Source organism: Pseudorca crassidens, chromosome 5 (genome assembly GCF_039906515.1).
Source record: "Pseudorca crassidens isolate mPseCra1 chromosome 5, mPseCra1.hap1, whole genome shotgun sequence".
Taxonomy (NCBI): domain Eukaryota; kingdom Metazoa; phylum Chordata; class Mammalia; order Artiodactyla; family Delphinidae; genus Pseudorca; species Pseudorca crassidens.
In genome coordinates, this window is record NC_090300.1 from 92457083 (window position 1) to 92474974 (window position 17892).

General features: G+C 36.7%; 1 protein-coding gene across 1 annotated transcript in view; it reads left to right on the top strand.

Moving 5' to 3' along the window:
- The window catches only part of LOC137224294 (uncharacterized), a 480626-nt gene extending 466181 nt beyond the window's left edge, over positions 1–14445 (top strand). Inside the window, exons 10-12 of the mRNA XM_067737162.1 lie at positions 2263–2316; positions 6655–10505; positions 11072–14445. The gene's annotated coding sequence lies outside the window, so the exon portion shown is untranslated. The remainder of the gene's footprint in view (positions 1–2262; positions 2317–6654; positions 10506–11071) is intronic.
- The last annotated feature ends 3447 nt before the right edge of the window (positions 14446–17892 follow it).

A 17892-nucleotide genomic window follows, 5' to 3' on the forward strand; every position in this document is an offset into this window, starting at 1 on the left:
TACTTCCAGAAATGGTATTTGGTAAGTTGTTAGAGGACCTTCAGTTGGATGAAAGCAGATTCCCAGTTCTCTACTGGGAATTATAGCATCTGAGCCATACAAAGGGACAGATACTGCAAAAGCTCTAGGGGGATAATGGACATAACACAGATGACTAAAGTAAGCACTAGGGGCAGCCACTGAGAAATCATAGGACTCAGGAGGCCTTGATAATGCACACATATTCTTTAACTCTGAGGCCAATTCAACACAAAAGCACATGGAGCCTCTTAAGGTTAAGGCCGTGCTTCTGCCACAAGGCATACACTGGAGGCCTCTTCTGCCTGGGACAGTATTTACTCAGATATTCACATGCTAACCCCCTTACTTTCTTCAAATATTTGTTTAGGGCTTCCCTGGTGGCGCAGTGGTTGAGAGTCCGCCTGCCGATGCAGGGGACACGGGTTCGTGCCCTGGTCCGGGAAGATCCCACATGCCACGGAGTGCTGGGCCCGTGAGCCATGGCCGCTGAGCCTGCGCGTCCGGAGCCTGTGCTCCGCAACGGGAGAGGCCACAACAGTGAGAGGCCTGCATACCGGAAAAAAAAAAAATTGTTTAAATGTCATTTTCTCAATGAAGTTTGCACTGATCATTTTAAAATTGCAAACTGTCCTTCTCGAATGTCTAATCCACATTACCCTGTTCTAGTTAAAATTTTTCCATAGCACTAATCACTTTCTTATAATTATATAATTTACTTATTTATTATGCCCACAGGGCATTATCTTCTCCTGGCCCTCAACCTAGAAGTTAGGTTCTAAGAAACCTGAGATTGTTTTTTTCACTGAATTATCCCAAGTGCTGGTAATAGTGCTAGGCATATAGTAGGTACTTAATAAAGATTGTAAATTAATTGAATGACTAAAGATAAACCTCAGGTACTCCAGCTAAGTGTACCCTAATTGGCTGCACCCCAATTTTAATTGATTAACTGTTCCAATTTTAATTGATTAATTGTTCCAATTTTAATTGATTCCTAAACTTTAGCTTGTTAAGTGATTTTGGCTCTTGTATTTTTGACATACAGGTCAATACTTGTCACTCATAAGGAATCAGGTTCCAACTCATCCCTCTAGTTATTTCAACCGTGGCTGTATCCAGAAGGAAAATCCACTGTAGCTCTGGCCTTGGGACACAAGTTTACCTGGCAGATGCCTCAGCTGGGCCCGTATAGCCTGAGATCAGGATTAGTCAGATAACTAACTTCTATAACAAATGCTTCTCTGACGTACTCTCATACTGGTTCCATGAAACTGTTAGAATCTAAAAGGAATGGATTTGCTGTCCAAAAGTAATAGAATCTGGCTTTATTAAAAAGGGTATAACTCTTTTCCTCTTGACTATTTCCTAAGCTTCCTAGCTTTGTTTCCTTCCTTGGATAAGCAGTGAAAATGTTCTTCATTCCTCCAAAGTGATTCATTTCCTCTGAGGCAATTCTGCAGCATAGGAGAATCTCATGGGTTTGCCAGCATGGCTTTGAGGCCAGTGTTAAATTTATATGAAACAAAACCCTGCGTGAAAGGAAACAGTTTTAGAGGTGGCATAACAATGCCAATTTGTGAAACATACTAGTAACAAATATTGATGTTTGCCCAGTTTGATGACCGGCTAACCTAGCACAGCGATTGGTCACATCTTTTAGACCAAACAATCTGTGCTACACATACTGTGTTTCCAAAATAGGAAAACTACGTAGTTCTTTTGACATCTACCATGTCGTAAGATACTTGGGATGTCAGAGTCACTAAACTGTTACTAACCAAGGGGATGAAAATATTTAATTTGGCACGTCATGTGGATCCTCAGGAAGTAAAACCCCTTGTGCAGTCCAAGCACAGTGATAAACCCTTTCTTTAAGTCTCCCTCTGCTGGCTTCACCATTCTGCATGCTGAGCTCACTACTTGCATGTCATATTCTGTTGAAGAGAACAGGATGACAAGGCTTGATCCATGTCTGCAACAGCACAGCAGGTGAGTTTTACTTCGATGAGCCAAAAGCCATTCTCAGCCAGAGATGTCTTATTAACAAGCATGAAACGATGAAACAAATTCAACTAAAACATAGTTTACAGGAAAAATTTTGCAAGAGCATCAGAAGTCCTCTATATCGGGGGTCCCCAACCCCCGAGCCGTGGACCAGTACCCGTCTGTGTCCTGTTAGGAACTGGGCACAGCAGGAGGTGAGCAGTGGGCAAGTAAACGAAGCTTCATCTGTATTTACAGCTGCTCCCCATCGCTCACATTACCACCAGAGCTCTGTCTCCTTTCAGCGTTATGGTGAGTTGTATAATTATTTCATTATATACTACAATGTAATAATAATAGAAATAAAGTGCACAGTAAATGTAATGTGCTTGAATCATCCCAAAACCATCCCCTCCCCATCCGTGGAAAAATTGTCTTCCATGAAACTGGTCCCTGGTGCCAGAAAGGTTGGGGCCCGCTGCTTTATAGTCATTTGTCAATTCCTTTATATAGAAATCATTTGGTAGCTTAAAGTTACTTATGGAATAAGATTCATCTATAGCTCTCCAGACATTTCACATCATCAGAGAAACTAAAGGTTTCATTTATATGAAAACATATGTGGCGAGATCATAATTATATCTGTCTTTATTATCTATGTAGTGAATAAATTAATCAATGCCTAATGCCAAATTTGAGGCCAAGTTTTTGTCCTGAGACTTTCCATCTTTCACTCATGTCATCAAATTTGTGATAACTAATTTTTCCAATACCAATTTAAAAAATGGATTAGACTTAAAGGGAAACAGAAAATTTGCATGACTGCGGAGAGTGACATGGGTGTTGCCAGTAAAGTGGAACTCATCATATTCCTTCAAATGCAGTTCTCTGCCAAACAAACACCCTTACTTCTTTCACTCCTTAAATTTTCCAGGGTGCCAGAATATTCTCTAATCTTTTTCCTCCTTTACCTCATATATATAATCTCTCTTACCTAGCCATCATCTCCCCCCAATTTTTTCTTGTCTGAGACCCTCAATTTCCATTCATTGATTTTCAGACCTAATCGAAGGTAACACAAAAGGGCCTGATTTTGGCCTCCTAACTAGTCTTTTGAATGGCAGTTACAGCCACTCACTTGCCCTTCCCCAACCTCCTCCACCTCCAACCTACCCTGTCTACACTTTTTCTTACTCAGAATCTCAAAAACCACTGAGCCCATGCACCACAACTACTGAGCCTGTGCTCTAGAGCCCGTGAGCCACAACTACTGAAGCCCATGTGCCTAGAACCTGTGCTCTGAAACAAGAGAAGCCACCGCAATGAGAAGTCCACGCACCACAATGAACAGTAGCCCCCGCTCGCTGCAACTAGAGAAAGCCCGTGTGCAGCAACGAAGACCCAAGGCAGCCAAAAATAAATAAATTTCTTAAAAACAAAAAAAGAATCTCAACAATTCTGTGCATTATTAGTCATTCCCTTTTGTGGGAAACTCTCTCCCTTTGGATTCAATAACCACATAGTTTTCCCTCTGCTTTTCTCTCTCTTGCTTATCAGTTTCTTTTTTACTGATTCTTCCTTCTCTATTGGGCTTTAAATGCTGCCCCTTAAAAGACTGCCCCTCAATTCCTCTCTTCAGACCCCATGCACACTACCTACTAAAGTCCATGCCCCTGACTCTAATTAGGATTGCTACATTGACTTTCTCAAATTTATTTCTCTAGTTCAGTTCTCTCCTCTTATCCTGTAACCATGCATACAGTTGCTACTCAACACTGCTATTTAATTCAAATACACCTCAGAATTAGCAAGTCTTAATGTGAATTAGCTCCCACCCCTCACTTACGCCTCCTCTAGAGTTTCTTATAGTAAGCAATATCACCACCATCCAATTGCTCAAGTTGAAATCCTGAATCTCACATTGGCTTTCTCACACTTGCTTTCAAGCACTCACTTTCCTTCTATACCCAGTCTTGTTTATCTCTTAAATATCTCTTAAAGAGTTCCACAACCACTGTAGTATAAGCCAACATCATCTCTTGCTGGGATTACTGAAATGGCCTTCAAACTGGTTTCCTCATGTCCACTCTTTTTACCTCTTTCCACAGAGCATTTTTTAAAACAAGTGTTTCAGGTCGTTTCTCACATGAAGTCTTTCATTAGTTCTTCATTGTTCTGCAATAACGAGCAATATTCTTAACATGGCTTTACAAGGCTTTGCATCACGTAATATAGCCCTTGACTATTTTCTGCTCATACCACACCCCTACTCTTTCTCTGCACTTCATTGGCCTTGGACTTCATTTAGCTCTCAAAAGTTCCATGATCTTCCTATGTCAGAACTCTTGCCTATGCACCTCATTTTCCTGGGACACACTTCTACACCCTCCTTGTTTTATGTACTTCCCTTCATCCCTGAATTCTTAGCTTAAATGTCATTTCATCAAGAGAGCCTTCCCCACATCACATCCACCTTCCCCACACCACATACACACTTGCTCTACTACTATTCTGTATCTCTCTTTAGCACTTTTCCAATCAACAATTACATATTCATTTGTATTTATGATATCTATCTATCTATGTATAAATATCTAAAGATATATACATATATATGTAAATTATCTCCATGAGGAAGAAATATAATTTATCTTATTCAATGACATATTAGTAATGGCTATAAGCATGTATAGTACATAGAAGTCTCTCAATAAATTTGTTGAATAAATGAAGCCCAGATAAATTCACTTAAAATTGAATCTTCATCATGTCCTTGTGTAGTTAAAAAAAAAAAACAACTAAACTAAAATGCTTTAAAACTTTACTACGTGGCTTTCAGGACTGCATAAGCCTGCGTACTTTATGTTTCACAAGACCTGGCCCCCATCAGTATTGTGTGTATGAATGTGTTCCTAAAGCAGAGTCTGGGAGATGATGTGAACTAAGTTGCATATGCATGATTGGTTCCAACGATGTATTAACCTGTGTTCAATAAGGGGATGTAATTCAGAATTGTGGAACTGAATGAAATGAGACAGAGTAGAATACACTTAGGCGCTTTAGTGCCATGTGGGTATGAGCTCTGTAAGTGAAAATCTAACTTATTCTTCGTAAGTCTGAAACAAATAACTGTGAGGAGTAATGATGTGCAGTGATTGTGTGGGGGGAGATTCAGATTATTCAGATTATGATGACTATGGAACAGAAGACATAATGCCATGTGGAAACTGAATTGAACATATGTAAGTAAGTATTTGAAGCAAGAGAAGTTTCTAGGAGACAAAATGTCTTCAGCAAAATAAGGAAGGTTTGGTAGAGCCATTGTGGTATACTGTATTTTAGCCACATCCCACCTCTTACTCAATGATTTTGAAACAGCCCGTAACAAAGGACATATATACAAGAAAGTTAATAAAATCAGAGTTTGAACAGAAGGAGGAAGCAAGTAGATGGGAGGTTGAATCACTCAGAATTCTTGGTTGCAACCAAGAGAAATAGACCCGAACTAATTTAAGCAGAAATGAGCTCAAAGGAACTGCTATTATGTGGTCCAATCCTCTCAATTTTTAACTGACAAAATTAAGGCTGGTTTAAGCTACTTCCCTGAGGTCTCATGGCTCAATTGGATTAATGCCACTGGTTTATGTTTTCTTATTCCTTTAAATGTGTTTTATTTTACTCCTTGAATAATTTATTATGATTCTTGGGTATAAGCACTTATATGAATCTACATTCACTTTTTTCCTATTCTCTTGACTTATAAGAATACATGATGGATAAATGAAAAGAGATTAGGAAAAAATGCACTTTCTCAGTAAAATGTACAAGTGCAAATTTATCATTTGTATTTTGAAGTAAAAAGATGTTAGAGGTCATTTCTCTAAACTTTAAGATTATGAGAGAGAAATGCAAATATTCAATTGGCATTTTCTTGCCATGATCTGCTATCTTTGCCAAAGCTTTGTCATTTGTGAGCAATTCAGACCAAAAAAAAAAAAAAAAAAACACTTTTGCCAGTTAAACTTTGATATTGTACAAATGTTTTATATGTCATTTATTTAAATCTGTGTTTACAGAGAAATACCTTCAGTGCTATAATAAAAACATTTCTCTTTGATTTGTCATGAAAAATGTTTCCATTAAATATCCCCATGTTTCTACATGCAATATAATGAATTCTCTTAGCTATGAATTTGAGTCGGTAGCATCAAGTATAATTTTTGAAGTTAGTTTATAAAACAGACATTGTCCAAATAAGTAGTCTTACTTCTGCTTTTCACCCAAGGGCCCTTTCTTTCTCCCCACCTACAGTCTATTATAATTTAAGGAATTAATATGAAGAGATTTGGTACTTATATGGTACATTTAGTTGTTAGGCTAATGGAGAATTTTAAAAACAGATATGCATAGTCAGAATCTACCCTTATTGAGACATAAGAAATCTTTTAGTGAATTGGGTCTTAGATCAGTTAATCAATTAAAGAACTCAACTATTTTTTATCAATTTTTTGACAAGGTAAATAATATACTCTAAGAGCAAACCTAGCAATTCTAATGATATAGATGTAATTCCTAAAGATATTTTTAGCTAATATTTATGTAAAATGCTAGTTGTTTTACATGTATTATCTTATTTGATTTTTACAACAGAGCTATGAGGACTTATTATCATTCTCCTTTTCCAGTGATGAACCTGAAGCTTACACAAGATAAGTAACTGAAGTCAAACAGCTCATACATTAAAGGAGTTAAGATTTGAACCCCCAAATGCATGACTTCAGAGTTCACATATATAATCACAAAATTACATTCCCTTTCAACGTTTTATCACATCTTTAATTTGGAATTTTAAGCTTGGTAGTCAGATATTTGTCAGATATAATTTTTATAAATATTATAGGGTTGGTAATTATTACTATTATTCCTAGTTGGAATATTGAACTAGTGAGACTGCGGAAGTAGGGATGATCTCATTAATAGCACTCAGACAAATCTTTTCAATGTTAGGGATTGATTTGGCAAAATGTCTAAGAAAGTTATACATCATTTTACAGTGACACAAAGGATAGTGTAGAATCCTATAAAGAAATCTCAATTTCTCTGCATGGCCAAAGTATCTGCAGTTATCCTGTATTCTATATTTCTAGTTGATTTTCTTCAAAAGTGGCTTCACACCACTAAAACTTCCAAAAAAGCGATTAAGCATGAGCCTGTAATTCTGCTCTATCCTATTAAGAATGGTTTTCAAATTGGTAGTTATTACATTTTATTGCTGTGGTGACTGCTAATGGTCTGAATGTTTGTGTCCCCCCCCAAATTTTCATGTTGAAGTCCTAATGCCCAGTGTGATGGTATTAGGAGGTGGAGCCTTTGGAGTGATATAAGATTAGTGCTCTGCAAAAGAGGCCTGTGACAGCTCCCCTACCCCTTCTACCATGTGAGGCCACAGCAAGAAGTTTGAAGTCTGCAACCCCCAAAAATGCCCTCACTAGGCCATGCTGGCACCCTAATCTTGGACTTCCAGCCTCCATATCTGTGAGAAATAAATTTTTGTTTGTGGTATTTTAATATAGCAGTCTGAACAGACTACAACAGTGACTTTAAAACATGTCACAGTCCTTCCATGGAGATATAGGGCCTAATAGATATTGGGCTGCAGGTGATTGATGAGCTTGGCTGGTTGAAAAACCCCAGTGTTTCAAGGAGAAGAGCTTGGGTTGGTGGCGGTGGTTTTCTATGTGTCCAAGGTAAGGTCCTGCTGATCCTTGGACCAGCCCAATAGAGAACTTCCTAAGACTTTACATACCTCACCATATTCCCTAAAATCATATTTGTATAGTTGCAGAAACCACGTTTACCAAGCTATGTCATTTGAATCCAACACTGAGGTTTCAGGCACAATATTTCACTGTGCCACCAGAGTCAAGTTGCTGTATAATCCACAGGTTATATAAAAATGAGGAAACATCACACATGTGCATTATATGTCACCACTCAGGTGAATGACAGGTAGTTATCCACCAAGCCCAGACCCAGGGAAGGTCTGTGGGCAGCTGGTCTACAACAGTAGTCAAGTATGACTGATAGCTTAGGAAAATATAATTTCACATGTATCCCATATTTTCTTATAATACTTTGACACATTTCTGAAAAAATATGACATGATACTTCTTCCTGGTTTGCAAATTGATCCATCACTCATTCACTTATGTTCTTATTTATTCAGTCATTCAACAAATGCTGACTGAGCACCTGTATAAGACCAAACGCCTGCTTCTTAACACTCCCCATGCTGTTTAGTAAGAAGAATGGCTTAAACACTTTTGGATGCTCTAAAGCATGCATTTCAAATTAGAATGAAGGATGCATTATGCAATTAAAGGCTAGTAGGCAACTGGTTGTTTTGGGGAAAAGCAAACATAATTCCTATATTACACTATAAATTTATTGTCTTCAAAATGAAACAAAGCCTTAACTCTTTTTCACAACTCTTTTCACATTTAGCTTTCTTTCTCTTTCCATCCTCCTTAGCAGCTAGTAACCCAAATAAACTGAGATAATGTCAAGTTTTACTTCACAGAGGAATTAGATACCATCAAGTATAAATTTCCTGCCTTCAAATTTATAAATATATATTCATTTACATCAGTCCATCCTACCGCCCTCCTCTTTGTTACAATAGACAACATGTCCCTCCCCATTCTGAGTCCAATCCCTCCACTAGTGCTCTGGTCTCATCATTTTTTTTGCTTCATTGTGATCCTTGCACTATTAACCATGTCTTGTATGTCCAATGTCTTATTCATTGGCTCTGTCCTGTCAGTATTTAAGCTCTATCATATTGGCTCCTTGGTAAAATACCAACAAAAATTAAACCATAGTTATCTCATCTTCTACCATATTGCATCTCTCTTTTTGCCTGTCCCTTTCTGTCTCTGTCTCTGTCTCTCTCTCACACACACACACACACACACACTGAATTTGTTATTTCCACACTCATTATCTCCATTTCCTCAACCTCCTATAAACTTATGCTAGCCTAGTAACACGCTGTGAAATTTATCCCCTTGGGTAAGTTACCACTGACCTCCATTTTGCCCAGAAAATAGCAATCGTGCCCAATTGATCCTCGCACCTCCATTTTGCCCTTTACAAACCTTTCTCCGCACTGAAGCTGAAATGAGATCTTTAAAACTATAAATCACATAATGTTAATGCTGCTTAAAACATCAGAGTCAATCATTCTTTCGGAATAGGGCTCAAAATCCTTCGGTTTATGAGGTCCTCTACTAGCTGGTGCCTGCCAGTATTGCCAAGCTCACTTCTATTTCTCACCCCCATCTCCGTTCCTCTAAGCTCTGGTCATATTGAACAACTTTTAATGCAACATGTTCTTTGCTATGAGCCTGTCTATGTACTCTTTTTCCTCCTAAGGGTCTTCTCTTTACCCTTTAGCTTTCACCTTAGACATTAATGCCTATGGAAAGATTCTTTAGCTTTCAATGTCCTTCCAGTGCCTTTCCATGTCACCATGAATTTCTTTGTCTTAGCACTTATCACACTCTATTTAATTACTTGTTCATCTGTTTGTGTTCCCCATTAGACTGTAAGCCCCATCAGGTTTACTGCTCAAGAATCCAGGACTTATGCCTGAATAAGTGAATGAAAAATAATCATTCAATACACAAATAACAACTTCCAAATGGACTGAATATTTAAATATACAGAACAAATTTTCTAAACAACTAACAAAGGATAAATATCCATCTGTTTTTGGCATGGGAAAGCCTGTCAAAGCCTACAAGCAGATGTGTACATTACCAATAAAGCAATTGATTATAGGTCAGCATAAAAGGAAGAACTATATGGCAGTAACAAAAAACACCATCAACTATATTGGAAGCCAAATGACAAGTTGGGGGAAAATATTTGCAAGCTATATCAAATAAGTGGTAAATATCCATAAATTTTTTTAAAGCTCTTAAATATTGATATGAGAGAAACAAATCCTTCACTAGAAAAGTACACCACAATATGAAATGTATATTGCAGAGGAAGAAACACAAAATGACAGATAAATATGTGTAGTGAATACCAACCAATGAATGTTTATTGTGTTTAAAATTGTGTCAGGCATGTGCTAAGCAATTTACAGTGTTAACCCATTAATTCTCAAAATGTGCTAATGAGTTAGATGCTATTATTATTCTCTTATTTATCTTACAGAAGAGGAAACTGAGTCACAGAGAGGTTAAGTAACTTTTCCCAAATCTCACGGTAGTAGTGGAGCCTGGATTTAAACCCAGACAATCGAATCTAACAGCTCACACACTTAAAAGCTCGGCAGTCCCTTGATGCTGTAATGATGTTGGGGAAAATACTTCACCTTGTTAACAACAAATCAACATAATAATGTACAAGACTTGGTTGATTAAATTGGGAGCTTTATACACCATTAACAATATGAAGAATTGAGTAAAAGGGACTTTCATAAATTGCTGGTAAGAAATAGGTCCAAACTTTCTGGAAAACAAATCTTAAAATAGTGCCTTTGCTTCAACCCACTCACTGCATTGTGGTTGACTGGTTCAAAGTTTTAACATCAATTATATTCATTACAACATTGTAATGAATAAAAGAGAGAATAAAACCTTAGTTACTTAAATGACTAACAATAGGGGAGTAAATAAATTATGCTAAATGTGTAAAACGTGTTTCTATGCAGACATTAAAAATTATAATTAGAAGACTATTTAATAATAAAATGTTCCCAAGAAATTGTTAAATAAAAAAATCACACAGTAATATTCCAATATTATAAAATGAAAAATATTTTAAAATTGAGGGCTATGCAATAATTAAATAAAATGATCATATTTGGCTAGTAAACTTGTAGATATCTTTTTCTTATTTTGTTTGCTTCTGAATTTTCTAAGAGTTCTATGTTGAAAATATTTTCCTTAGTCGTGAAAATTAATATGATAAAACCCTGGACTTTAAGATTTGACTCTTGTTTTTTTTTTTGCGGTACGCGGGCCTCTCACTGTTGTGGCCTCTCCCGTTGCAGAGCACAGGATCCGGACGCGCAGGCCAAGAGGTCATGGCTCACGGGCCTAGCCGCTCCGCGGCAGGTGGGATCTTCCCGGACCGGGGCACGAACCCGCGTCCCCTGCATCGGCAGGCGGACTCTCAACCACTGCGCCACCAGGGAAGCCCCCTGACTCCTGGTTTTGAAGTTTGATAGCTTTTATGTATTCTCACTCTTCTGTATAACTGAGCAAGTAAGCATACCTCACAGGACTACTGTAAGGATTAAGTGAAGTATGAATAAAGTGCCAAGTGTATAAAATATGATCGAAACATGAAAACTCCCACTTACTTGGTGCTTGAGAGGTCTTGGCATAGTACTTAAATTTGTTCAACCAATTTCTAAAATTTCCACAGTCAGTTGAGTTAGATTATAAGCCAGGGACTGTCATGATGTTGAGGGTACAAAATACCATGGCTGCTGGAGATTTGGGCCAATAAAGGCAATTTGTTCCCAATACAGGCAATCAGTAATTCCAAGTGTGCTGCCTAACATACGTTATACACCTGGGGGCTTGATTCAGGTGAATGCCAGTTTCTAAGGAGTCTGATCTGACTGGTGCTGAAAGGCAGCATGAATCTTCAGTGAGCCGGAGTATTTGGAGAAAAATAGGTGACTGCCTTTGATCTAGGTGATGAGTTTAATCTGGAGCATGTTTTCAATGAGTGCCATAGGTTATGTGTAAATATGATCATTCTTCTCAGTAAAAGATTCTTGCAAAAGGTGAACATCTGCAGTTCAAGACACTGACCCAGCCCCTAGAGAGTACAGTAGAGAACTAATCAGAAATCGAAGGCAGTTTTAAGCTGACCAAACATGGCAGGGTTCCAGGTAGTTTCCAGTTAGCCATGTACATTGGGTACTAGCCTTAGATTTCACTGATGGAAAAAGGATTCTTGGCTCGGGATTCTAGCATAGCTAAATCTCTCAAGTCACATATTGGTGACTTGGGGTCTACATTCCACCGAACACTACAGAGGAGTTTAAGCAAAATTAAAACTTAGTTTCCAGTATTTAAATATTGGGAGACTTCATGGGGAAATTTGGATTTTGGATTTTTTATGAGACATGGGAATAACTGGCAACACTGGGGCTCTATTTCTATCTTGCAAAAACTGGCTAGAGCCAAGTAGATGCTACCCGCCAGATGAGGCATGTGGTCTCTGATCGTCCATATTCCTCACTTTCCCTACCCAGCCTGCTTCACTCATAGTCATTACCTGCTAGGCCCCTATAGTGACTTGTTTACAGTTTCTCCTGGTTTGCAGTGCTGTCTGCTTCCGAGGGGAAGTCAAAGGCTGTTAAGACTGATGTGTATGTCAAGCTGATAACAGGGTGCCCTTTGGTCTAATCACAACATTTCAAAACCAGAGGGTTAAGTAGAGATGCGTACTGGCGTACTGCTCTCCCATGTACATAAAAGGAACCAAGAAGTGTTAGGCAAGCAGTCAACTTGACACTAGGAACTCACTGAAAGTTACAATTTCCAGAAAAAATAAAAGCACTCTGTTCCCCCTCAATCAGGAATAGTTTAATGGAAACAATATTTAACAGAGAAAGTAACTTAGATATACGTGTGAGAGTGACTTTTATATAACATGTATGAATATATATAAAACATTTGAATTCTCTAGGCCTTAGTTTTCAATATGTAAATAAAGGAATTTGAAAATGAGACTCTCCAGTCCTTTTAACCACTCCCATTCTATTGTTCCGTGCAAAATCTTGCTATACTTAATTAGGAGCTATCATATTCTCAACAGGGTCTAGCCTTCTAGCTCTTAAAGGAGGATATATGGAGATGATGCTACATCAAACCAATACAGTGGCTTCCTGATGTGTTTTTCTGTTAAAAGACTAACAACATTACCGAAGCGAGCTCTTTATCTAGGAATCTGAACCTATAGCTTTCAATACAGAAATCTGTGAAATTCGGTAGATATTTTCAGCATTAGTTTCCAATGCCAGATAGCAAGATCTGCTTCAGCACTTATTTTATAAGTGCCGTAAATCAAGTTTTCTAACCAGATAGTTTCCATCCAGAGCATGTCTTGTTAGCATTATTTCTTTGCACGGTACTCAGAATTTTCTTTTATCATGGCAGGGGTTAGAAAACGTTGCTTAGATTTTGTTTATTTACTATCATAAATGTGCTGATAGATGCAATTTCTGTTTAGCCATTTTCAAGGTACTATTTTAGTACAGCAAGAAAATATACATTTTAATTGTCTAGACAGAACTTTTGCTCCAAGTCAACGCCAGAAATGATCTAGGATGTGTTGTCCAAGGTCTAACATTATGTATGACTTCCCCAGTAGACAATATAGTAGGACAGCCATCAGGCAAATTCCAGCATTCAGATCCCAGCTCTACCATTTCCTAGAGGTATAAGATTGCACACATTACTCAATATCTCTGAGACTTTTCCCCTGTTATAAATTGGACTGATGTTAAAATATATTAGCTAATTTGTAAGTTCCTAGATTGTTAAATGAGATAATATATTAGCTCAGAATTAATACTGGTTGTTAATAAAAACAGTATTATTATTAATACAAAATTATGGAAATTTATCAATAAAAATGCACTTTGCTTCTGAAAATTGTTATCAACAGATGTGCCCAATATATAAAACAACAAAAAAGTGTTCTTTAATATTTTTAGGCCCCTAGGAGGGCTAACTAATGAGATGCAGTTGCCTCAACTTTCCTTAGGCAAGATCATGAAATCTGGCACCTGGCTATTCAAAATTTTCTCGAGGTCAGTCTAAGTTACAAATTAGGCTAATCAGATATTCTTGCATAGTCAATGAGCCAATGACAAGAATGAAGAAAGCTGATGATTATTACTAAGTAACCACTACCTACTCTGAATGAAACTGGAAAAAACTGACAAATAATAGGGGTAAGAAAAGTTTAGTATGGCTTCAGTACATTTACATTAGATAAAGAATTCTTAGAGGATAATCCTTTGCAATTTATGCTGATGACTTCCAAAAACTTTGCTCCTGTACTGTCAGAGGATTTTTTTAAATTATGAAACTTCTTGTATATTTATAAACTGACTTCTAAAGATTTTCACCTTAAATTTATATAATTCCAAATCCTGTACTATTCCACACATTGTACTTATTAGTTTTTAAAGTAAAACAGTTATATTGCTTTTCTAAATTATTTCAGTCCTCTAAACACTTAGCAAGTTCACATTGCCCTTGATTTGTTTAAAAATACACAAACTGTTTTTCCTTAATCAGACAGAAATGTTCTTTCTCTTCTTGAACTGCTATTTCTATTCCATGTACAAACAGAATATTATATCTAAGTACTGGTTTTGATCACCTAACAGTATTACTCTGCAGAAAAATTTGTATATTAATTAATTCTAATTTTTAAAAGTTCTGATAATTATAAATTTCTGTTATTTTTTCTTTTTGATTGAGCTATGTTACAATTATTATTTGTTAGTGCAGAATTATTCAAAATAGCATAATATAACCCAGATTTTTACTAGTAACAAATATATACAGTAAAATATTATTAGAAATATATTTCTTAATAATTAGTTCACTTATATATGAATTAATAACTAATTATTGCTATATTGAGGCAATGTCAAATTTATTCTAATTTTTCTATATACATATATGAAAACTTATTCATATAAAAAAATAAATGGAAATTTGAAGGTGGTTTTACAAAAACAGTGTCCTTAATTCTTAAAACTGCTTTATATTGTAAAATTCACATTATGATCTAGCATCAAAATAATTTTTAGTGATTTATCAACATCAAGAACTATACATTAAGTCTTCCTGCACATTTTTAGGCAGCAAAGAATTATATATAATCTAGTTTTACAAAATAATTTATTACATAGTCATTAGATTTCTGGAAAGTAAACTAAAAACGTTATCAAAAGTTGTTAAATGACTAGGTGCATTATAGTTTTTCACTTGGATATATGTTATTTAATATGATATATGCAAAAGTTGTGAAAAATTACAATCGTAAATTTAAATATATCTTTGACAGTAATTTTTTTAATATCATGGTTCTATCTTAACAGGCACTTTAAGTATACTTTGGAGCTGCAGACACAGCTGAGACAAGCATGTATGGGAGTATTCACCAAGCTTTTCCTCATTTCCCAGAGTGGTGCAAATGCAGAGTGGGGAGCAAATTGCTATTGCACTACATCTGATATTTTCTATGTATATTCTCTTTGCTTTGCATATTCTTGCTCCCTTAGTTCTTTACCAATAATCCAAGGTTGTGAAATAAAAATTAGTCATGCTGCCCACTCTACAGTATGTCTTCATTTATAATACCCCAACATGAGCCATAATACAGTTTCTAATATCCCATTACCACCCAAACATAACTATGTATAAGATTGCAAAAGACATGAAGCACTATGGTGCTTTAATCAAAAGATATTGGACTGCCACTAATAATTTGAACTATTTATTAATGTGGTATACAGAGACTTCTATACCCTCAAGTAGTCACTGTAAAATATAGAATGATGGAGAAGCATACTTTTCTTCTATACAGTGGAAAGAGAGTGAGTATGAAGGAGAACATGGGATAGAAAAGGAAATACTTCATTGTCTACAGATGCGAAGTAAATACAGAATAGAAAATTTAGAAACTAATAATTTGTTCTATTAAAACTAACCAGGGGGACTTCTACTTTTTAGTCCAGCATGACAGAGATTAGAAGGTGCCACTCCATCCTAACAACAAGAAAAATCTGAATAAACTGAAAAATCAACAACTATCCTTAGATTCATCAGAGAAATGAGGCCATAGGGCAAACTGCTGCCTCCCATATTGGAGGGACAGACAGACACAGAGAATTGCAGCTTACCAGAGCAGAAACCCAGGAGCAGAAACACCCACAGGAACCAGTACTAGGATAGGAAAACTTGAACTGTAAATAATGAATTGCTAGAGACTCAGTATGGACAACTCTGAGAATGAAAATCTCTAAGAAGATCCAAGTATGAGGGGAGAGTACTTTTGTGAATTTTACTTCTAGGAGTTCTACTAAGTCCTCACAGTGAACAACCAAGTACATTTTTTGGTGCTTCTATCAGCGGGAGAAAAAACTAAACCATTTGACATATGCCAGAGCATATTGTTTGTCTTAAAAGACCTGGCCTTAGGAGAAACTATTTTCCCAGAGGCTAACGAGTAGGGGTTTTATTAGAGCCTAACCTACCTGGGGGAAGGGAAATACCTAGCTCCAGGTGGCTTCTAACAGGGGGAAGGGAAATAAACAACTCTTAACTCCCTCTAGTCCTCATGTCAACCTAAGGGGAGAGGGAACTGAGAAGCACCAGTAAAGTTCACAATCCAGGGGCACAGGTTCACCAAAAGACTGAGATCCAATAGGACCATAGAACACTTTCTCTTGCCCCACACCTTACCACTACATTACTAAAAGTCCATTTACCACAATTTCTTTTATATAGTGTATCATGTCTACATTTCAACAAAAAATTGCAAGGCATACTAAAAGGCAAAAAATACAATCTGAAGACATAAATAAGCACCGTAACCAGAGTCATATAAGGCAGGAATACTGGAATTATCAGAACAGGGATTTTTAAAACTACTGTATTATTAATGTGCAAAGGACTTTAATATATAAAGTAGAAAACCTGAAAGAACTAGATGGATAATGTAAGCAGAGAGAAATTCTAAGAAAGAATAAAAACGAAATGCTAGAGTTCAAAAACACTGTAATGGAAATAAAGAATGCCTTTGATGTGCTCATTAGTAGACTGGAAACAGCTGAGGAAGGAATCTCTGAGCTTGAATATGACAATAGAAACTTCCAAAATTGAAAAGCAAAGAGAAAAAGAGAAAAAAAGAATACACAAGAACTGTGGAACATTGTAGTTTTGATTTGCATTTCTCTAATGATTAATGATGTTGAGCATTCTTTCATGTGTTTGTTGGCAGTCTGTATATCTTCTTTGGAGAAATGTCTATTTAGGTCTTCTGCCCATTTTTGGATTGGGTTGTTTGTTTTTTTGATATTGAGCTGCATGAGCTGCTTGTAAATTTTGGAGATTAATCCTTTGTCAGTTGCTTCATTTGCAAATATTTTCTCCCATTCTGAGGGTTGTCTTTTGGTCTTGTTTATGGTTTCCTTTGCTATGCAAAAAAGCTTTTAAGTTTCATTAGGTTCCATTTGTTTATTTTTGTTTTTAGTTCCATTTATGTAGGAGGTGAATCAAAAAGGATCTTGCTGTGATTTATGTCATACAGTGTTCTGCCTATGTTTTCCTCTAAGAGTTTTATAGTGTCTGGCCTTACATTTAGGTCTTTAATCCATTTTGAGCTTATTTTTGTGTATGGTGTTAGGGATTTTTCTAATTTCATACTTTTACATGTACCTGTCCAGTTTTCCCAGCACCACTTACTGAAGAGGCTGTCTTTTCTCCACCGTACATTCTTGCCTCCTTTATCAAAGATAAGGTGACCATATGTGCGTGGGTTTATCTCTGGGCTTTCTATCCTGTTCCATTGATCTATATTTCTGCTTTTGTGCCAGTACCATACTGTCTTGATTACTGTAGCTTTGTAGTATAGTCTGAAGTCAGGGAGCCTGATTTCTCCACCTCCATTTTTCGTTCTCAAGATTGCAAAACTACAATAAGATATCATCTCACACCGGTCAGAATGGCCATCATCAAAAAATCTAGAAACAATAAATGCTGGAGAGGGTGTGGGGAAAAGGGAACCCTCTTGCACTGTTGGTGGGAATGTAAATTGATACAGCCACTATGG